This window comes from Triturus cristatus, chromosome 7, assembly GCF_964204655.1.
Source record: "Triturus cristatus chromosome 7, aTriCri1.1, whole genome shotgun sequence".
Taxonomy (NCBI): Eukaryota; Metazoa; Chordata; class Amphibia; order Caudata; family Salamandridae; genus Triturus; species Triturus cristatus.
In genome coordinates this window covers 571726302-571750324 of record NC_140590.1, presented here as the reverse complement: position 1 = coordinate 571750324, position 24023 = coordinate 571726302, and the positions used below count along the sequence as shown (strand labels likewise).

Below are 24023 nucleotides of genomic sequence, written 5' to 3'. Positions count from 1 at the left end.
GTTGTACAAGTTGACTGTATTCAGTTTCTCATCCGCAGATGCACAACCTGCCAGTTCTTTGCAAGAGAAAGCTGAAGATGGCCTGTTTCTCTTTGCGCAACCTCTCATGGTTCTGCAGAGGAAGAAAGGAGGGGGTAGGACCACTTTTCTAGGAGCCAAGTTGAAGATCAGAAAGGAAAGTTCTTCACTTCAGTGAATCTTCAAAGGACCTGGAAGGGCTAGGATTTAAGAGGGGAATCTATATACTTTCATTCTGTCCTCCAGTGAGTCTAGGATCAGAGGATACAAAATCAGTTTAGGTGAGACCAGCCCTGGTATTCAATAGGAAGAGACCGATGTAAATTGGCTAAAATAAGGGCAGCCCGGTTTTTGAATATTACTAGTGTATACTTTCAAAAATATTTAAACTGACCAATGACAGCAGCATATCCTTTTTTCGTATAAGAGAGAATGTTGTACATTGTAGGTGTGGGAATCACAAAAGGTAGTTCCTCCACACCTCGACTAGGTGCTCTATCAATTGGTGTTTCAGTGAAAAGGATTGGATTGGACTGTACACAGGCATGCTGCTGCTGCTTGTCATTTGATTGAGAGCCTCAGAAACACACAGACCCTTTTAAGTGTGGGGAGAAAGTTGTGCGCGGCTGAATAGCTACTGAGACCAAACTGGGGCATAGCTGGAAGTATGAGGAAATATACAGACCCAAGCAGGTTTGCGTGGTGGAGGACTTGGGAGTGGATCAAATCTACCTTGTACTGTGGATGGGAATGTGACCTACTCAAACCATGTGTTTTACTCTACCAAAGGTTCAGTGCAGTGTCAAGGCTAATTCCCAGGTAGGCTAAACTGGACGACCATCAAAAAGTACCCAAGGACTCCTTCTTTTGAAGCAGACCAGTTGTAACTGGTATGGCACTGGAGTTGGTAGAAATTCGTTTTAGGAACTGGAAAGTGACTGACAAAAAGTCAAGTCAAGTCAAATGGTCTTTATTCTGATAAAAAAAAATATCCATAAAAGTGCAAGTCATCACCACCAATAGGATATAAATATACAATAACATGGAACAAAAAATAAAAATACATTTGGTATCATGACAACATTATTAATAATATGAGCAAAATGTGCAAGGATGGCAATAAAGTGCAAATAAGTTCAATGTGTGTAACATGTGAACGTCAAACCAACTGTTACATTTTGTGCAAATAGGCAATCCAAAAGCATTAAATGTAAAAGGTCTTTAAATGCAAATCATCACCACCAAATTAAAACGAATAGGATTTATCCAATCAGTATCATCAATATCACAAGACAATTGTGCAAACTAGCAATAAAGTGCTAACAAATTCAATGTGTACACTATACAGGCAACAAACCTAGCTGTATCAATGTGCAAATTAGCAATCCGTAAATATAAAATTAGATAAAAGGGGCCTCAGATAAAATGCAATCTATAGAGTGTCCATAGTTTTTCGGGAACGAACCGCAGATTGCAAAAATGAACTTACTCTGAAGATCATGTCATCACTTCCTAACCGCAATGTTTCGTTGAATGCCAATTTATAATCGATAATAGCATGTGACTTAAAATAAGAAATCAAGTACTGTTTGGTATATCTGATGTAAAAGTTGCAAAATAACAGGAAGTGTAAAATTGTTTGTTTTTGACCATTTCCACATGGGCAGAGCAAGTTCTCTAAATTTTTGTTAAAACCAAGTGGGAAACAGAGTGAATATTTTATGCTCCCATCCCTGAGGCGAAAAAGCAAGCTCCTATTCCATCTTCCGATATTTCTCTTAAGGTATTCCTGTAACATGTCTTTTTTATTACCTGAGCGTGTCAAAATGGAGATATATCTAATTATTGATGGTTTATGGAGCTCCGTGTGTCCTCTTTCCCTTCGGAATGAATCATACAATGCCTCTCTCACAGTTTTGGTGTTCATGCCGTCTATATTTAAGGGATGGGAGAAAATGTGTTCCAATTCCACACTGACTAAACTTTTCTTAACAGCACTAAGCCAAGGTATGCAGCTACCCCTATCGCATTTAAGGCAATCATTGATTATTTCCTGAGTTAGAATTGCTGCCGGGTTTTGCCATATCTTTAGCCAGAACAATGCTGGCCGAGATTTGATGAAATCCTCGACATAATACAGGTTTCATTCTTTATGGAATATATAAGTGGGTGATGAAATTTGGGCCCCTAGAACCTTTCTGCAGAATCTATTTTCTTCTGTTTGGATACCACTACAATTTGTGTACCCCCACACCTCGGCACCATAGGTTGCGGTTGGTAGGCATTGTGATTTATAGATCCGTAGTAGAGGTGTCACAACCTCAGCCCGCTTTGGCTGTCGTAGGCTAATTATTGAGTTAACTGCCTTACCGAGTTTGTTTCTACCATGAGCTACATGTGCTGACCATGATCCAGAATCTGAAAAAAATAAACCCAGGTACGGAAAAGTGCCAGTGCTTTTTAAAACATTGTCTCCTGATACTATATGATCAATACAATGTTTTTTGGGCCTGCAAGACATGATATATGATTTTTTACAATGGGTACACAAATCCAAATGTGCCATAAAAGAGACAAAACCCATAATTAAAATTCGGAGTGCTTTTGGTGTGCGGCCCATCAGGACTGCATCGTCTGCGTATAAGAGTACGGGGAATGGTTTGCCGTTAATTTTCGGTACATCGCATGTAGATTTATACAGGGATTTATTTAATTCATTTATATAAAGGATAAAAAGTAGGGGGGCCAGGACACAACCTTGTCTGACCCCCCTATCAATTAAAATATCCCCGGAGACCTCTCAATTATTTATCCTTACCCGAGCTTTTAGGTCTCTATGCAAATGTGCCAGAAAATAAACAAGTGTCTTGTCCAGCCCGTAATTTAAAATAATCTCCCATAATCTTGATCGATTTACAAAATCGAAGGCTGACGATAAGTCCATAAAACCCAGATACAAAGGGACTTTTTTGGCGATGGTGTATTTGCCTAGTATAAGATTTAAATTCAGACACTGTTCTACGGTTCCCACATTGCTTCTGAATCCCAACTGATAAGAAATTAAAATGTGGTTATCCTCTGCCCAATTCCTGATTCTATGAAAGATCACTCTGCCCAAAATCTTCAATGTGTTATCTATTAAAGATATGGGACGGTAGCAGCTAGGATTGGATCTATCGTCCTTCTTAAAGATGGGCACAATGATACTGGTTGACCAGGTTTTCGGAATTGTAGTATTGGACAGGTTGTTAAAAACATTACAAAGCAGAGGGGACCAGAAATCAGGTTCAGATTTAATAAGGTCAATTGATAACCCATCGGGGCCTGGGGCTTTATTCCCTACACTTTGATTTATGGCATCTTCTACTTCGGTTATAGATATAACAACCTTATTAACTGGGCGAAGGAAGTCAATAGTTGTTACTGGGGCTGTGTATATTCTTGCAAAATGCTCCTCCCATGTCTTACTAGGTATGTTACAATTAATGGGGGTTACCGCAAAGCTCCAGAAGAAACTCCAACGAATCCAAAACGCATCAGCCAGGCTCATATTAGACATCCCTCGCAACGAACACATCTCTGATCACCTTAAAGACCTCCACTGGCTACCCGTCAATAAGAGGATCACCTTCCGACTGCTTACCCACGCACACAAATCACTCTACGACATCGGACCAGATTGCCTCAACTCTCGACTGTCCTTCTACACCCCCTCCCGCCAACTACGATCTTCCAGCCAAGCCCTCGCCACTATACCTCGCATCAACAAGACCACCATGGGAGGCAGATCCTTTGCATACCTGGCTGCTAAAACATGGAACTCACTCCCCGCCTACCTTCGCCTCACCCAGAACCACCTAGCGTTCAGAAAGCAGCTTAAAACGTGGATATTTGACAAATAACCCTCCTCCCCTTCCTAAGCGCTTTGAAACCCTCTGGGTACGTAGTGCGCTATACAAATTCTATGACTTGACTTGACTTGACTTACATTGGATCCCGTGGACCTCATAGCTTTTAACTCGCCCCAGAACCCAGTTACATCTTTAAGTGCGGCAGTGCGTACAAGGGAGTCCCACCTCTCCTTCAGTATCTCTTCGGTACGCAATTGGATTGCTTTCTTATAACGTCCTCTCAAGGCCTTAACCAAAATCATGTCCCTAGGTTTTTCGGCTAATGCCTTGCGAAGGTCACGGTTTGCCCGTGAACAAATCCCGTTAAACCATCTAGGGTTCTTGCTTTGTTTCCTAACAGGTTTAGAAATTTCCTGTTTGATGTCAATACATAACCCGATAAAGGCCCGAATGATCTCTGTATCATGGCATCCGCTGGACAAGCACGTTTCCACAAGTAAGGGGTAGGATTTTATAATTCGTGCGAATAGGGCCTTATTATCTACGCCCTTCCAAATTACTTTAAGTTTGTCGGTGGATGCAACCAGGTTCTTTGCCCCCATTTCTTTTCGTTTAATAAATTTATTAACAAATCTGATAATTGTCAGAATTGGGTTGTGGTCACTATAGCTAGTGGATAAAACTTCAGCCTTGACTAAACAGTTCTCAAGGGATGATGATATAAAAACATAATCAATGGTCGATGAACAGCCGCGGCCTCTAAAGGTGGGCAATGGGCCTTTATCAGACATACAACCAGCTTTTTCCATAACGTTGGTTAAATCCCTAGACGATAGATGATTATACAATTCTTCCCCTCTTTTACACGGAATTACCGGGACAGGTGTAACTATAATATTATCCAATCTTTTGTGCAAATGCGCATTAAAATCACCCCCCAAACAAATTCCGTCCAATTACCCAAACCTTTTTCCTTCTAACATATTACCAATAAAATCAAATAGAATGATAAAATTCCTATTTGGCAGTGATCTAAAATCATTGTTATAAAAATTTATAAAACATATCGTGATCCCATTCGAATAGAGTGGGGCCTGAAAGTGACTATCGTTTGTTTCCAGGGGTTTGGTATTGCTTCCTGCAGTGATCTTTATCCATGTGGATAATCCCCCGCTAGGTCGGCCAATTTCAGGGCTAAGGGCAGTACTGTTGTAGCAAACAAAACCCTCAAGAAGCAAACTACTAGTACTCCATCTCTCCTGAAACGTCAAAACAGCTAACCATATTGGTCCACTCTACTATATTCATTTTTGATTTTAGGCCAGCGATATTCCAGCTGACACAAAGACATTACACTCACTGTGAACTGGTATCTAGAAAGAGGACTCGCCAGAGGATTTTGAAGACAACACTGACGATTGAGTTGTGAGCTGAGAAGGAGGGAAGGAGGCAGTACTTAATTTGTACCGGTACTTTCCGGTACCCAGCACCGGCACTTAATTGCCAGAACCGGGGCTTATGACTGTCTGCCACATGGTAGTGGTGTCTGACAATTTAGGTCAGGCACAACAACTTCTGTTTATTATTTCCATTTCAATTTCCAATTATTAGTATTTGCCTCCAAAGCCACTCTTATAGCTGTGGGGGCCTGTAATAGTATGAATGGTCACACTTTTAAGAGTGTGACGATTGGTAGTGGGTTGGTGCTGTCATTGGCAGTGCTGCCAGGGGCAACGGATGCTGAACGCTCTAGTGTCCTCCTGTCGAGAGTCCAGGCACTATGTTGTTTACAAATTAAGCATTGGAAGGGGGTACTGTCTACTGGCTTCGGCAGACTTGGAAAGACCAGAAAGACTGTCTGCCATGGAGAAGCATGCCAGAGACACCCCTACAACAACTCTGAAGTTTGGAAGTTGTGAACTGTTTCTCCAAGTACAAGACAATCAACTTCATCCAACCCCTTCGGCCTGACAGAAGGCTAAATGCAGCCTGTAGCTGGGAGTCGTGCAGTGTGACTGCATGGAGAAGAAGCATCCCGCTGCCACTAGTGAGTGCTTTGCAGGAACTTTCCTTTACTGTCAATGAAGAATGGAGGAGCAGGAATGGAACTGCCAATTTAGGAAGCAGTGACTGATCCAATTTCTATCGTTTTGGCCTTATTTTAGTCATAAAATACTTTTTGGTTTTACTAAGGGAACTTCATTAAGCGATTTCTTGATGCAAGTGTTGTACAGGTACTGTTGACCCACATTCTCTGAAGTTGCCTTCTGTCTCGGGCCAGCGCTCCTGAGGGGTACACAAAGCTATCTTAGAGAAACAGTATTTGCCTAACTAGGAACTGGTTTGGCACAGTGGTGGTAGAATTTGCCTCTCAGGACAAACCGGCTTCCTACAGTTATCCACTGTACTCCATGCTCTTTATACCTTTTACTGTATATCTGTGGGTGGGTGGGGTGTGCCATAACAACTCTATGTGGGCAATATAGTCTGAGAATGTAAACCTGTTCTCAGCACTCTGTAGTACTCTGTACAACAATCCCTTCAGGGAAATATGCTTTAGAGAGTTAGAAGGACAGGGTTCTGAAATGTTTATATATTTATTAATATTATGCTTTTTGGTCAATATTAATGTTCAGAAAATTCCTTTAATGGTTTAAGTACATACACTACACCTAGTAGAACACATTTCAGTAGTACTTTTCCTGAAACCTCTTTTTAGGTCTCGCCTGACCCAGCGCATGCGCTGGTCTGGCGAGACTTTTTGTGAGGGCTCAAAAAAGTGCTACCACTGTAGCCTAGAGCTACAGTGCATGTGCGCGCCTCACTTTCGCGGCCGCACGGCCGCTTTGATGTTCTCTGTGAGCCTGTTTTTTTTTTCCTGCTTATTACTTCTATGTAGTAATGGTGGCACCCGTGCGCCGCCATCACTACAGAGCAGTAATAAACAGAAACAAGCATAGGCATAGCCAATAGGTCTAGCTTTTGGGACCTTATAAGTCTTTAGTTATGCAACTGTTGCATGGCTAAACACTTATAAGGTCCAAAAAGCGAGACCTATTGGCTATGCCAATGCTTGGTATAAGGGTGTTGTTGTGTACAGACATCACAGGTCATGTAAGCACCCATCAAATCGGCATTAATACCCAGCCATCTAGTCTGTAAACCAAAATAGTATAACTTACATCATTTTGATTTCAAACAATAACACCCATTCAGCTCCACCCCCGACCCTACACCAAAATAAGGAGTTTATTTGATGATTAAGAGGTTACTAAAAAAAGAAAAAAACAGGAACTATGGCTTCACAATGAATCACTTAAATGTTACTAATCAAATAGACGTAGGGCCCTCAATCTGGGAAGGCAGGTGACTTCTAGGCAGTCATCTCCCATGTATAACAAAACACCACCACACAGCTAGCGTTGTCCTTTACAATGGAGGTGGGCAAGTGATCCATGTGCAGATGTCCCAAGCCTGTTGGTACCACATTTCAAGAACTGAAGAATATGTCTTCTTCCATACTATATAGTCTCATCTATTTGTGTCGAAGCCCAAGATCAGTGGGTGTCTGCATTCCCTCCAACATTGTCCAGAGTGGGTTTATGCATTTCAGCCTATCTGATGTTAGTTACATCATTGTTTAACCGAGGACTTTCCGTGCAGGTCTGATTTGTTCTGTAATGTCATAGCCGTCCATAGCTACTCCATCTTCCTCTCAGGGATTCTCTCTGCCAGGCGAAGTTTTCTATTTTTTGACATAGACCAGGCAGTACAGTTGTTTTGCATTAGGAGCTTGTATAGTTAGAGCACTCCCTTGGTGCTCTCTAATGTGGCAATATATTTTTCAAATGTTGTTAGGTCATGAGAGATGTCCTACATAACTCTTGGGCAAGTGGCCTAGATTTGAATTTGTCCGTCGTTATGCAGGTATGTAAGAGACCCAAAACCACCCTCTTTTAATTTCTGTGGTACCTCTGTATGCAGTCCACATAACAGTTGAGGCATTAAGGGAGATGGAAATGTTATCAGCAGCTGAATTTTAGTGATTTCAGACCCATATCTCTAGCAATGTTCCAGTTATATTATTATAGCATAAATGCTGTGGGTTTGCCACTCTGGGGAGTCACGCAAAGTCCCACAAGTATTGAGGCCCACCATTTGGTTCACGTGGGCCCGGTAACTTAGCTGATTTCATTTTTTGACTATTTTCCTTTTTATACCAGGTAAATTCCAGTAGGGCTTTTTAGCAAGTATTTAAAAGTATTTGAATCTAACTGGATAAGGAGTGTCTGAAACACGTATAATAACCTGGAGATTACAGACATCATTTTGCACACAATACACTGAGCCGAGTGACTTGTATATTATGTCATTAAAACCATCAATCAATCAATCAATCAGCCGATTTGTAAAGCGCACTACTCTCCCGTTAGGGTCTCAAGGCGCTGGGAGGAGGGGGGCAACCGCTATTGCTCGAACAGCCAGGTCTTGAGTTGCTTCCTGAAGGAGAGGTGGTCCTGGTTCATCCGTAGGTGGGTGGGGAGGGAGTTCCATGTCTTGACTGCCAGGTAGGAGAAGGATCTTCCTCCGGCTGTGGCCTTGCGGACACGTGGGACGGTGGCGAAGGCGAGGCTGGCGGAGCGGAGTTGTCTGGTGGGTGTGTAGAATGTGAGGCAGCTGTTGAGGTATTTGGGTCCCATGTTGTGGAGAGCTTTGTGAGCGTGGGTGATGAGTCTGAACGTGATCCTCTTGCTGACGGGGAGCCAGTGCAGGTCTTCCTCCGGATGTGGCCTTGCGGACACGTGGGACGGTGGCGAAGGCGAGGCTGGCGGAGCGGAGTTGTCTGGTGGGTGTGTAGAATGTGAGGCGGCTGTTAAGGTATTTGGGTCCCATGTTGTGGAGAGCTTTGTGAGCGTGGGTGATGAGTCTGAACGTGATCCTCTTGCTGACGGGGAGCCAGTGCAGGTCTTTCAGATGGGCAGAGATGTGGCTGTGGATTTCCAGGATGAGTCGTGCAGAAGCGTTCTGTATGCGCTGGAGTCTCTTCTGGAGTTTGGCTGTGGTTCTCGCGTAGAGGGTGTTCCCGTAGTCCAGTCGGCTGGTGACGAGGGCCTGGGTGACCGTCCTCCTGGTTTCGATGGGGATCCATCGGAAGATCTTTCAGAGCATGCGCAGGGTGTTGAAACAGGATGATGAGACGGCATTGACTTGCTTGGTCATCGTGAGGGAAGAGTCCAGGATGAAACCCAGGTTGCGTGCGTGGTCCGTTGGCTTGGGGGCAGTGCCCAGGGCAGGGGGCCACCAGGAGTTGTCCCAGGCAGAGTGGGATGGTCCCAGGATGAGGACTTCCATCTTGTCAGAGTTCAGTTTCAGATGGCTGAGCTTCATCCATTCCGCTACGTCTTTCATTCCTTCCTGGAGGTTGGCTCTGGCGGTGGTGGGGTCGTTGGTGAGGGAGAGGATCAGCTGGGTGTCGTCGGCGTAGGAGATGATGTTGAGGTTGTGTTGGCGTGCAATGGCTGCGAGGGGGCTCATGTAGATGTTGAAGAGCGTGGGGCTGAGTGAGGATCCTTGTGGGACGCCGCAGATGACTTCGGTGGCCGCGGAGCGGAATGGGGGGAGGCGGACTCTCTGGGTTCTTCCGGTGAGGAACGAGATGATCCACTCCAGGGCTGTTCCTTGGATTCCGGTGTTGCTGAGGCGATGTATCAGGGTGCGGTGGCATACGGTGTCGAAGGCTGCTGAGAGGTCCAGTAGGATGAGGGCGGCTGTTTCCCTGATCTGATTTACTGCCGGACACCAATTGGGAGGGATAGGCCTTACCAAAGTCTGCAATGCAACCGGTAATCAGGACCTAGGTATCTTAAGGTATTTACTGGCCTTAAGTTTGCCTCTCACCACCAAATTAATTGCTTCCCAAAGTGTTTCTCTTTGTCTGGCTGATCATTATCTTTAAGATACGTTTTTGTGGTTTGAGCAGTAAGAAACGCCCTAGGCACCACATACTCTCCCTGGAGGTCCAATTTACGTCCCTCATCCATACCTCCAAAGGGCATGAGCAAAAAAGTTATACTTCCTGTCTCCCTATTTGACCAGGCCAATAAACTTTTACAATTGAAAGATTATGTGAATTCTAGAATATGTGTGGTGCAAGTGGAGTAGGAAAAAAAGCAACTTACCTGTACACTGTGGTTCTCAAGTACTGATATCTTTTATAGATTCACATGCTTGAATCTTCCCTTTCGTCATGGTGGGAGTCCCACGGTAACAGTAAAATATCAGTTTAAAAGCTTAAAGGATAATCTCCCTTGAAAATCAATAGCATTTAGTAACCAGTTAACCTCATTAAAAAACATCTAAACTCCAGCCAGTCACATCACAGACCTAGAGTATCCATCCCCTGCAGGGCCACCATACCTCAGATTTTGAGCACAAGTGTAGTTAGTAAAATAATAGAGGTATGGAAGGTGCACCTGTAAAGGGAAGACGGTGGGCCGCATATGAATCTATAAAAGATATCAATACTGGAGAACCACAGTGTACAGCTAAGTAACTTGTTTTTTCTCCCGTATTGTATCTTTTATAGACTCACATGCTTGAATCAGACTAGTAAGCAGTACATAATGGATAAAGGAGGTGGGAAAAACAGGTGAACCGTCCCACCATGCGACCATAGTATTATAACCAGAATAGCAAACCAATAACATAACCTATGCATATGTAATATATATATATATATAACATTTGTCAAAACGCCAAGAGAAGAGCAAACTCAGAATAGTGGTAAAGGCAAGAAGTAATAATAATAATAATAAAGATAATAAAAACTCCTAATAAACCTCAATAAAATGAGGCCTACCTTAAGCGAATAGACGACATAGGGACGCTTCAGCAACAGCAATATCCGTAGGTATGGACGTTTGTTCATGTTGCAGCCCAGCAGATGTCGGGTAGAGATACTCGGGGAAACGGGGCCCGAGGACACTGACATCTTGCACCACCCCAGCATGCTGATATCAGTTAATTTTCACGACATTTCCAGAAGCACAGAGCCACGGAGTCGGCTAATATATCAGGGTGCTGGCACTAGGGACTTTAAAGGGGCCACCTACACAGAGCAATCCGTTCGCAGAGTGGGAGGGGGGAGGGGTAGTTGGTAAGGAATCTATAGCTACCTAGTGGAATGGCCAGTTACCTTAGATGTTAGCGGGCGTCCCGCTCTTTCATGACAGTACACTATATTAGAAGAACCCAATGTGCAATAGATGCTCTAGTCAAAGCCTGATCCTTCCTAGGGGCAGAGATAGTGATGAGGAGTTGGGTAGATTTACAAAGAGGTCTTGCACTGAGAAGGTAAAACTTCAAGTATCGTTTGCTATCCAAAGAATGGAGAGCTCTCTCCGCCGGTGAAGACGGAGCAGGAAAAAATGAAGGCAGGACTACAGGTTCATTCAGGTGAAACATGGTACCTTATGAATAAATGAAGGATTAGACCGGAGCACCACTCTGTCCTGCTGAAATTGGAGGTAAGGCTCCGTTGCTGTGAAAGCCTGAATTTTGCTAATACATCTAGCATACGTGATGGCTCAGAGAAAAGCCACCTTCCAAAAAGGTATTTCAAATCACACTTGGAATTGGTTCAAAAGGTGATTTCATGAGATGAGACAAAACTATGTTCAATTGTCAGATCACTGGAGGAGGTCAAACTGGCGGGTAGGTTCTAAAAACAGCTTTCATAAATTCTTTTACTAGACTGCAGGACCATAGGGACAACAGATTTGATCGTCTCCTATCCATCGAAATTGGAGCCAAGTAAACTTTAAACGAAGAGTGGGAAAGGCCAGTCTTGGTCAGAGTTAAGAGATACGGCAAAACATCCACTGGAGGAGAAGAGAGCTGATGGCAAGAGTGTTTTGCACACCAGGAGCAGTATCTTTTTCATTTGGCCGCGTAAAGGTTGACAGTGGAGGGAGCACGGGCCTTGTTAAGTATGGATCGGCAAACCTCCGTGATAGTTACGTCACCAAACACCGTGTGGTGAGGAGCCAGGCTGACAAGTGAAGAGAGTGAATCTGTGGATGAACCACTTGGCCATAATCCATGGAAAGCAGACATTCCTAGGGATGAAGACATATTGGAGAAGCCTCTGATAGGCGGAACAGGTCTGTGAACCAGAATTGCCTTGCCCACGCCGGGGTAATGAAAACTTATGGTATTAGTGGGAACGGAGGGAACGCATAAGCACATGCCCCATCCAAGGAAAAGTGAAAGGCATTCCCCAGAGAACCTGGCTCAGGAAATCTGCTGACATAGAATTCGAATTTTTCGTTGAGTGATGTAGCGAACAGATCTAGGGTTGGAAATCCTCAACACTGAAATGTTTATCCCATCTGAACGACATCCAACTCCCATTCGTGACACTGCTTGGTGTCTCTGCTGAGCAAATCGGCCCATTCGTTTAACACCCCTGGAACGTGCTGGGCTTGTAATGAAATATTGTGGTGAATCAGCCAAATTTGCTGCGCCAGACTTGAGAGCCGGAAATCTCATCCCCCCTTGTTTCTGCAGATAGAACATGGGGGTTGTGTCATCCATGCAGACGAGAATTGACTAACCCTTTATCCTTGGAAGGAAGGAATGGAGCCCTAGTAAGACTGCTTTCAGCTCCAACAGGTTTATGTGGCATAAAGACTCCTGGTCCGACCACCCCTCTTGGACCTGAAGTTCCTGAAGGTGAGCTCCCCCTCCTTCCATGGAAGCATCCATTGTCATTATCATCAAAGGTTTTGCTGGGAGGAAGGATAGGCCTTGAGAGATAGGATAGGCCTTGTGAGAGATTGCTTCTTAATGTCCATCAGGACATCGCCCTGATCATCTCTGGCGTGATTGACACGGTGTTGAAGCAACCTCGAGCTTGGATCCATGGGGAGTCGAGCTGCTCCTGAGGATGTTTCATCCGCAATCAACAGTGAGGAATCAACGGGATGCAAGATGACATCATCCCCAACATTGATTTGTAAATCCTCACAGAAACGTAGCTTCTAAAGGAAAGGGACTGAACCATCCTTTAAAGACGAGAAATTCTTTCCTCTGTGGGAAAAGCCATTGAGCGGCTGGTATCTAACATCGCTCCCAGAAACACCAGTGACTTGGAGGGGAAGAGCGATGACTTTTGTCTGTTGAGATCGGGACCCAGAGAGTGAAAAAGGTGAAGACAGGTGCTCGTGGACTCGCTTGCACCCTGAAAGGTTGGGCCTTGACCAACCAGTCATCCAGGTAGGGAAAAACCTGGTGCCTGGAGCGACGGAGACAGGCTGCCACTGGTGCCAAACACTTGGTGAAAACCCTGGGTGCTGACTTTAGCCCGAAAGGCAGCACCTTGAACTGGTAGTGGCATCCTGCCACCTGAAACCTGAGGAAACGACGGTGCTTTGGATGAACAGGAATATGGAAGTACGCGTCTAGAAGATCCAGGGAGGTCATGTAATCTCCTGTACCCAAGAGAAGGAGAATCTCTTGGAGCGACACTGTCCTGAAAGGCTGATTGTTGATAAACTTGTTCAACAACTTAAGGTCCATAACCTGCCTCCATTTTCCAGTAGAAGCCTAGGTTACGCTGACTGCGTGGCACTACTTGAATGCCTATTTGTCGAGAAGGAACTTTATCTCCCCTTTGAGAAGTGCCAAATGACGGTGAGCAGTCTTTCTTGGGGGGAAATTTGGAAGCTGTTGAAGAAAATTCAGGGTGTGACCATGGTTGAAAACATCTAACACCCAACCGTCGGATGAAATGAAGTTCCATTGAATAAAGAATTTGGAGCAATTTTGAGCCAATTGGATTGGGACTGGGGTGACGTGTGCCTGAAAATTCTCATTGCCTTCTGCCTGTATCATGGGATTTTCCTACAGATGCGGGGCACCTTCGTGCTGGATCCCTTGTGTAAGCTGGTGCAGGCATCTGACGAAAGGACTGTGCAGAATATTGAGGGTGGAAACCCTGTTGGTAGTAGGGCTGAAAGCGCTGCTGGAACTGAGGCTGAGATGTAAATTGGCCCATTCCCAGTTCTCGAAAAGAAGAGAACTTCTTCTGTTGCAGATTGGCTAAAGATTTTGCTGTATCAGTGTCAGATTTGATAGCTTGAAGCGCCTCAGCACATGTTTACCAAAAAGGTACTCCCCGTCGAATGGCATGTCAAGCACCTTAGATTGGACTTCTGGGCGAATATTGTCGTCTTCAGCCAACCCTGTCTGTGCAACTCGGCAGCGCCTGCCATCTGACTAACGGTGTTAGAAGAGATGTTTAGGCTTCATCACTGGCTTCCGATGAGGATCTCTCTTCCTCCGAGAGTATTTCTTTCACCTCCTTCCTCTTGTCCTCAGGCAGAAATATCATAAAAGGAGCAATGTCCGACCACATCTGCCTATCGTACCTCTCAAGTACGGCCATGGCATTGGAGGCTGTGATGACTGTTTCTACGAGCATGGAAAATCTCTTCCCAGTATTGCCGAACCTGCAACCTTCCTTGTCTGGCGGAGTGGTACATGGTGAAGCAGCGCTCTTAGATCGCCTTTGAGCAGCCTGCATTATTACAGAATCAGGTTTTGGATCATCAGTGAGATATGCGGGAGAGTCCTCACTCGCCCGTTACTTCTTGTCTAGTTTTGGAATAACTACCGGCACAGAAAATTGATATTTCATCAACTTAATGCCTTCTTGCCACAAGAAGTCAACAATAGGGATTGCTCTAACAGAACACTGCGTGGCAGCCTTAAAATCATACAAGAAGCATTCCGCTTGCTTGACCGGCATGGGAGGTCAAAATGTTTCGATGCCCTCTCGAGAAGGTCATGGAAGCCGCTGATATCTGCTGCAGGAGAATCAGCCACTGGCAGCGTGGGAGAAGGCGGTGTGTTTGCCACTTGGTCCATCCATTCATCATGGACATCAAAATCTACTTGTAGCTCCCCTTCTTCCAATTGTTGGTCACCACTGTCTGATGCTCGAGCAGGAATCTGCAGGGGAGGTAAGGACTTCTGTTTTGGTGGAGCAGTTGGAGTTTCCTGATCTGGTATAATGACAGGATCCTCCTGTAAAGGAACTGGCTTTTGAGTTACATTAGCATCAGGGAAACTTTTACAGTAGTCACTGAGCATTATACGTAAGTTCGTGACCAGTGACATCGGAACGTTAATGGAGGGTTCCTGTTGACGGGCCTCCTCTTCCTGCTCATAATAGGGGTAATGCTCTTGAAAAGTGCCCAAGTGCTGCATGCCTGAGCATCTGTCTGAGACGGAATAATCACCTTTCAAGTACGCAGAAGAGTCATCTGGTTGGTCTTCTTCCTTTGATTCGTGGCACTTTACTCAAAGATGAGAGGGGCTGTAAGTGGGGCCATAAGGAACTTCATCCTCCAATTCCTGGAAATCCAGAAGGTGAGAAGGAGGGAGAGGAGAAATCTTGGAAAAGTCCTGGAACAACGAAGGAAATGTTTTAGAGACTGTCATGTCCATTTTCCTTGTCGACGGGATTGTCGACGGGATCGTCATTAGAGACTGCGCCGATGGTGTGGAAATGTCAGTCGACAACGCAGCTCCCAACTAAACCATCCACGGCAAAGCTCTCAACGATTCTGAACTCACAGAAGCTGCCGCCGACATCACCACTTCAGTTTTCTCCAACACCACAGCCGTCGTCGTCTTGACTGTCGACGTCGTACATGTCAGTGACGGGCGGATTTTCTGAGTGGGAGGATGTGGCGCAGGAGGAAGAGCATAACCAGATTTTTTTGAGCATGAGATGAGCCAGGTTGCTCCTTTTTCACCCTCCTTTCCACAGAAGACTCCTTGCTCTGGGATCTTGACTTTTTTAGATCTCTCTGGACAGAAGGAGGATCATCTTCCTTCCTTTTCTTAGAGGAAGTATGAGGCCTCTCCTCATTCTCGGAGTCAGAATCTTTTACAGATTTTCCCTTTGAAGCCAGAGGAGAAGTCTTCTCTCATGATCCTTGGGGGGTTTTGAAGAAAACGTCAGGCAGTGCTTACAGTCTCTAGGCTTGTGATCTGGAGAAAGGCAGTATAAGCACTCTTCATGAGGATCGTCAGAGAAGAGCCAGGACTTTACACAAGTCTTGCAGGGCCTAAACAGCCCTTTTTTAGACTCTGACATTCTGCAGCAAATACAGAAAGAAAAGGATAAACTCACTTTCTAGCAGCACCTCAGTTAAAGAGAAGGTTGAGGAAAAGGAAATGCTAGCTCAAAGTTGAAAAGTTCAAGTTAGAAACACTGTGACTGCGCAGAGTCCCTAACACACGACGTGCGGTAAGAAATCTGAGGTATGGTGGCCCTACAGTGGATGGATACTCTGGGTATGTGATGTTATTTGCTGGAGTTCGGATGCTCTTTAATGAGGTTAACTAGTTGATAAATGCTATTGATTTTCAAGGGAGATTAACCTTTAAACTTTTATGCTGCTATTTTACTCTTTCCGTGGGACTCTCACCATGACGAAGAGGAAGATTCAAGCATGTGAATCTGAGAAAGATACAATACTGGAGAAGGGAAAGTCTTTCTCTTCAATTTGTGGTAGGCTCCATCTATGAATCAGCCCTATGTCCTCCAAAGTTTCTGTGGTATCTGGGGACATCATTTCATGTGAGGCATCTCTCTTTTTTTAATAAATATTTTTAGTTCAGAGAGTTAAATGATCACATGGTCCATAGCATAGTGAAACATAATATATGCCTATTAAATATGACTATAACATACATGGTGCCAAATTCATTCCATACAACATATTACATATTTCATATCATATATTATTAATTATTAAAGGTGGATTTATAAAATATGATCTAGGTGAGAATAATGACGAAGTAGCCTCCTTGACATTACAGGGTGATATATACCACTAATGAGTATTGCACGATTTCTATTGCACATTTTCTATTGCACTCTGCCCCGTTGGCCAACCTATTTATAAGGTAAAAACATTCATGTTACATCATTACTTCTTACTTGTTTTTAAGACAGAAACCTACACAACAATTTATACTTAGAATAAAAGCCTGGCCATAAAGCATACTTTTTTTCCATTCCCTCAACCCTGCGCATTTTATTTAACCACTGTTGGAATGTTGGGGTAGATTCCGTTCGCTAATTCTGCAATATTAAAGATCTGGCAACTAGTGTAATAATAAATAACTGTTTCACCTGTAGAGTGAGGAAATATGAATTTTGTGATCAGTTATGTCCCCTATCGTAGACCCCAACGGCTCCATGTACATGCTATACGTACATGTATGTTCCCTCCTGCTCCAGTTTTGAAGACGCAAATATATGTGCGTCCACCGTCAACATGTCCTCTTTCAGATCCACTATGAATGGGTCAGATATTCCTTTCCTAAGTATGAAAGGCCACCGACTTTATGTGGTTCACTTTCCACATTTTACAGATTCAGGCGAGTAGGCCCGAATTCTGTCATCAAGCCTTTTCCTGTCTTCTGCCTCTGAAAGCTCCAGTCTGAGCCTGCATCTGCGACCATGAACTTTGTCTTACTCCCTGCGCGGCTAACGGTGCCTGATCCAGCCCGTAGCCTGCCAAAAACTGTATTTCACCTTCAAGATTATCTCCTCCGCCCCTCATCCGATGCATTCCTGTCTAGCAGTTTAGGTAAACATTCCTCCAGCTACCGTGCAAAGGGCCAGGCCTCGCTGTCCTCATGCAAGTAATTCATAGCCCTGTTACCATGGAATATTCCTACCCCCTCGCATCTAGTGTAGACACTTAGACGCTTGTACACGCACTAACAGTCAGTATAGTCAGTATAGAATAAGATTCTATCCTAAGAGACCTCTCTTTTTGGATAACACAGTTCTTTAAACATAGGATATTAGATATGATTTGGGATTAGGTTGACATAACCCCAGACTTCTGTCTCCACATGTAGAGCTAAATGTCAAGTCCCTTTCTCCCTCTAGTTGCACGTCAATCACACGTCATGCGGCTGCGCACGCATCTCTGCCAAATATTTCTGCTGACATTGCAGGATTCTCTTATGGATCCACCCACTTATGACATCATGTATAATGACGTTTTCTAGTTACGCCTATTCTAGTTACGCATGCATAGTTCATTTTGTCTTATCAGTTGATACGCCTACTGCATCTGTTTTACTGTAATGCCTTTTCTATAAAAATGATTACCTGTCAATAATATATGCCCTTCCTTCCTGAACTTTCGTGGTGATGGAATAGAACGCCAACAATTCGAATTGTATTCCTTTGTATAGGAATAAAGCCTTTTTAAACCTCTAATACCACGGATTCTGCCTCTCATTTTACTGAGTTATTCTTAATAGACTTTACCGCATAAAAAATAGTACAGGTAACGAAATATTTACCACAAGAGGACTAGTGCGCATATCTGACGAGATATCTTTCTGCCTGGATCTGTCAAGGACTTTATCAATTCCCTGGTTGCAGTCCCCACCAATAATAATCTCCCCCTTCACAAATCCCAGTAGTTTTCTTGACATTGTCTGCATGAACCTCTCTTGTTCCTTATAAATAGGGTAGATTGCTGCTATAGCAAACATCTCTGAATATAAGAGCATTCCTTGAAAACATATGTGACCTTTTTATCCTGTAATTTTCCCAACATTACAGCTCCTAGGATATTCCTATTTAAGATCACCAAACCCACATTTTTCTAACAGCTGAGGCAAAGAGTCTGTACCTTTTGCTTGAGAATTACGTTTGCCAGACCATATTCCAAATTAGCACAGACCCTTGTATGCTTTACCACCAACAAGATCTTCAACATGTGAAGTAAAAACCTGTATCTAGGGGTTCAAATATATCACCAAGTGAATGGTGGCATTGAGGGCAACAAAAGTATGGAGGGGTTGGCATCTCAAGGTTCTATGTTATTTTGGCATATAGTTCTTCCACCAGTATTTGGCAAGGTGGCCCTCTACAATTTAGAGATCTTACCTAGCTTCCTATATTTCTTTGTCACCATACCAGTATCAATTCCTTGCACTCCTTTTTAATAGCTCTAATATGGGAAGCTGGAGACGAAGAGCTGGCCTACAAAACTGCATCTAATGTTGACTGATGGCAGGTGAGTGTTCTAGATTTTGAAATAAATTACTGACCACTCAGTTGCAATTGGTAGCACTCTGCAGCCAGATTGAACCCAGCCGCATCCTTTGAAACCCAATATGGTTTGGGATGAGTGGCACTGACAGAAATAATGTTTGGCAATAGAGTTTGCAGGAGAAATAGTGACACACTCACATATAAAACTATTGAACATAGCAAAGTACTGTTGGGGGAGATGCCTTAAGATAAAGGGATACAGAGTTGTGTAGTGCAACCTCTACCCTAATGGTGCCTTCCCAGAACCCAGTTAAAAGCCAAGATGACCATTAACTAAACATTGGTAAGGGTGGGCTTGGGTGCTTTAGAGAACTTTATGAAAACAGCAGATTCAATTTTGAAGACTGTATTGCACTGCACTGTACTACACAGCATATTTATAGACCCCTTTCTACATGTATATCCTTTCGTAAAGCATCTATGTACACATAGAATAATAACCTCAGAACATGGCATACTAGAGTTACTGCTGATAATTTGAGCCACTAGCAAGTGTGATCTTGCTATGCCATACCACATGTCAGTAGCGTTTGAGAATAAAAAGACATGGCTTTTAGCAGGAAAGTGATTGATACAGAATGAGCAGCAGCTCTGAGGTATCCTGCAATAGTGTCCAGGAGTGCCTGATTTAAACTACCACTATATAATTACTTACACCACGCTAACCTTACAGATGATTACATAGAATACACAAAAGAGTGCCAGAAAACAGGCCAATATATAATGGCACAGAGGCTGGGTTTTTGCACATGGGGTGTGAATGTGCAGTTCGTGTGGAATGTTGGGAGAAGATAATATTTGACAATAGCACTCTAACTGCTAGATGTACCACTAACAGTCCTGATGCTTGCATGTTAGGATTCTGTCCTGGGAAAAAACAAGAGAAGTACAGGTAAAGATTTGCTGAATGAGTACTTCTACTCACTAAAAGGCAGATGGCCATGAATTAACAGTTTCCATGTCTCCCAAACACCGAAAACTGGAGATTGGATTTAACAAATGGAGCAACATCAGAAAATGTAGAACTAATAAGATAGCAGAGCAACAAAGGTGGATAGAGAATTTCAATCCTCTTACCTATGAGGAAGGGGCTTTTCTTCCATGCCTTATCCACCTTGCTAAAGTGAAGTTGCACTCCTCCTCAATTATGGTGCATCTTGCAGCAGTATCAAAAATTCCTTCACAAATTTCCTTTTTCAGAATGCCTGTCAAAGATTTTCTGGAAGGCATTAGGAGATATATCGTCCCCTCAGGAGATCTCCAGTTAAACATTGTCTTCTCTCACATTATTCGCATTATGGGTCCTCTCTTCAAACTCATTCACAAAGCTTCTCTCCAAAACCTATCTTGGAAATACAGGATTTCTGTTTACATGAACCTTATTCAGTATTCCAAAACACCACAGTACGGATGAGGATCCATCCTAAAATCCTCCTTAAGGAAGTCTCAGATTTCCATGTCAATTAGACTATTACTTTGCCTACATTCTTTAAGAACCCCTATTCTCCTGCAGAGACGTCTTTCCACACTCTTGATGTTAGGAGGGTTTTGAGGCTTTATCTAGATAGGAAAAATATTTAAGAAAATCAAGGCAATTGTTTGTCAACCTTGGTCGGCTTCGGACAGGATATGCCACTTCCCAACAATCTGTGTCGCAAACAAAACTTTATCTTGTATATCTAGGGCCCACTCCACCAAGGGTAAATCAACTACTGCTGTTTTGCTTAGGAACATCCCATTTGCTGAGAGTCTCAAAGCTGCAACTTGGATATCAGTTCACACCTTTAAGGACACTTTTGTCTTGATTTGGATGCTAAGGCTGATGCCCAAGTGGGGCAAGCATCTCTAAAGAATTTGTTAGCCTAATTATACCATTCTCCTTTTTTTATCTCTTCCTTCACAGGTTTTTGAGGAAGAACCTAGCTAATCTCTTCATTACTTAGGATTATCAATGGAGATCCCCTGAGAGAGCAGGAATGGTTTCTAACCTGTAATTCTAGTTCTCTTTCAGGGGAATCTCCATTGAAATCAAAACAACTCTCCCTCCTCCCCGACGGAAGATATAAAATATGTATCACACTATACTGCAAATTCGTTTGCCAAAATCAACTAAGCAAACTGCCACCTACAGGGCACAATGGGACACTGGAAGTCAAGAGGCCCTTAAAGGCGCAGTGTCCTATTTGCATTGTTTCAGTGTTGCAGCCTATGCAGGCTACTTTGCTATGTATTGGTATTATTCCTTATCTCACTTTAAAAAGAAGTAAAAAGTGTATTTGAAGGACGTTTTTAACAGGTCACTTTTCATTTTGCTTAAGTGTCTTTTAAGGGTATGACCCTCTTTTTCTCCAAAATGTCAAAGTAATTCAATACAGTTCAGCAAAATAGCCCGTGTTTAAAGCTGCAACATTTTAGGTCTATCTCATATGTTTCCTGGCCTTTCTGAAGTAAGGCGAAGTAGATGTGACTTTGAAAGAACTGCTTTGGGGTCCCCACACGTGGGTGGGACTATTAAGTGCTTGTGATTATCAATGGAGAGCCCCTGATGGAGAACTGTTTTACTACTTAAACACACTTTTCGACCAAGTCGCTTTGCACAGATGTACATTATTGTATATTTTTGGAAAAGTGGTCCAGGATCCCATGAATTAGCAGAACATTTCAGTGCTTTTGACTATTGATAAGGAATATCCCGGAAGAGAATTGGCTTACTCCTCAGAGTTGAAACATATTACAGCACATGCATTTAGTATAACCCATACAGCAAAGAGTAGTCCAGGATATCACTTCGATGCACCCACTCAAGTTATTCTGGGATATATCTGCTAGGCTGTTTTCACTTGGTGATCTGGAGACCTTAGAAATTAACTGCCATTATTTGAAGGTATCAGGTCACCAAGAAGCCATCACCAAAATCTATAAACCTTTAATAGACAGAATCCTCAATCTTACATGTTTGATCAGTTGATATTTTATTGTGGAAAAGATTTTGAGAATCAAGTTTCAGTCTGCTGTTATTGTGAACAGGAACGACTCCAGATAGACCTGCCTTATATACATCTGGTATACAGGGGGGTGCTAGCGAGCCCGCGGCAAGTTGGCCGCACTGTAGTGAGACTCTGACAGCCGGGCTAACAATCCGACAATTATCTGCGGACCTGCTGATCATCGGACTTCAACAAAGACAGCGGTTTGTGGCGGACTCGTAGAGTAATCGCCCGGTTTGCTGCACTGCAATGCTAAGATAAAGAGGAGGCAGAATCGCAGCCTTAAAGTTTCTGCCGTGACCTGGAGGGTGAACATGACAGGGCCATAATACACCCTGGTGAGGAGTGGGGTAGCGAGTGCTCTGTGGCTGCAGAAACGCTATCAAAGCAGCGCAATCCTGGTATTTGGGGCTGACGGGCAAGCGTTTGTTCAATCCTGACTGTATTCGCCTAGTGCCGGTACGGAACAGTGCGCTGTCATGGCTGCTGCGCGGTACAGCGGCAGTAGTGGACACGTGCCTGAGCCGGTGTATGTCTGGACACTGACTACTGGGAGCCGTGGCCGGGGAGCCGTGTGCACTCAGGCGCAGCGGGTGAAGAAGCGGAGCGCCTGAGCAACAGGAGGCCGACTAAAGTGGTGTTGAGTCTGCATACCCCCTGATCCCTCTGATTGAAGCAGCGCTGGAAATGTGAGCAGTGGTGGGTGCCACATAACCGAGGGGCTGCAACCCGTGAGCAGCTGATGGTGCGTGTGTCCTCGGGAGCAGAGCGCATCGGACTGCTTGGTAGCCTCGCGGGTTGCCTTGCCTGGAAGACACGCAGGCGGAGATCTGGCCATTGCGGTGACTGGTGTAACAGTGGCTGATTCATCGGCCGGCGAGCTTGCGGGACAACGTGGGGAGCTATTCTCCATTCAAGTGTTTGCCCATTGTGCTGGAGTGCGCTGGGCGGAGGTGGTGTGTGGGTGCACCCTCGTCCAATGCTTCATAATGAAAGGAGTGAGACCACGTCTGAAGAGACCACATTAGGTGCATAAGTGCATCATATTAACTGCTACTGTACAGGTACCTCTAGTGCCAGGCGGGATAATAGTACGGCACTGTGCGGTCTCGTTGTGGCCTGCGGTGGAGTGACGCTACACCCTGAGTGTGACTGCTCTGGGCTTTTGAACTGGCTTATTAGTGAGCTGCGGGAGCCCTTTGATCCACGCCTTTGCCCGAGCACACTCGCGCTACTCGGACGGCGGGTTTCCTGACTCAGCAGAAGCGCTCAGTGGTGTTTATTGGTGAGTGCTGCAAAACGTAGAGAAGGTGGTCCTTATCACAGGCACATTTGGGTGAAGCGCACAGCAGAATGTGTTGCAACTTCGTCGCTGCAACTGCTTTGCTGTGAGGCGGAACATGGGGTACTGTATGTAGCAGACAAGTACACAATCGCAGCATTTAGCACTGTGGCAGTGTCGCCGTATCCGCTCCCCGGCATACTACCATGGACAAGCACCAGCCTAAGTTGTCATTCGAGTCTCGCAGATCTTCCCGTCCGGCAGTCACACACTCAGACACAGAGCTGGAACAGCCTCAATCACAGTCCTCAAATCTTGAGGTCACGCTGCAAGCTATACAACAGAGCCTACAAGCCATTAATGGCATAATTGATGGCCTGTCCCTCAGGATGGACAAAATGGCAGCCACACTAGATAAGCAGGGTGAGAAGCTCATAACAGCGGAGCAACGAATATCAGCCGTGGAAGATGACTCCCACACTACGACGGGCCAGTGCTGGGAAATCGAGAAGCTTCTACACTGAAGTGAAGAAGAAGCTACGCACATTGGAGATACCATATGCAATGCTATATCCAGCCAGGCTAAAGATCATGGTGGACGGCAAGGGTGTTTCAATCTCCGAGGGCAGCACATGACTTCCTCAGGCAGCTTCCATCTCAACGAAAAGCAGCGAACAGCAATACACCCCCTACACACTCAGCGAGATCAGACACAGAAGACCGGT

General features: G+C 44.4%; 1 protein-coding gene across 2 annotated transcripts in view; it reads right to left on the bottom strand.

Annotated features, from left to right (window-relative positions):
• The window catches only part of MYCBPAP (MYCBP associated protein), an 835305-nt gene that overhangs the window by 534049 nt on the left and 277233 nt on the right, over window positions 1–24023 (bottom strand). The gene's annotated exons all lie outside the window — the stretch shown is intronic.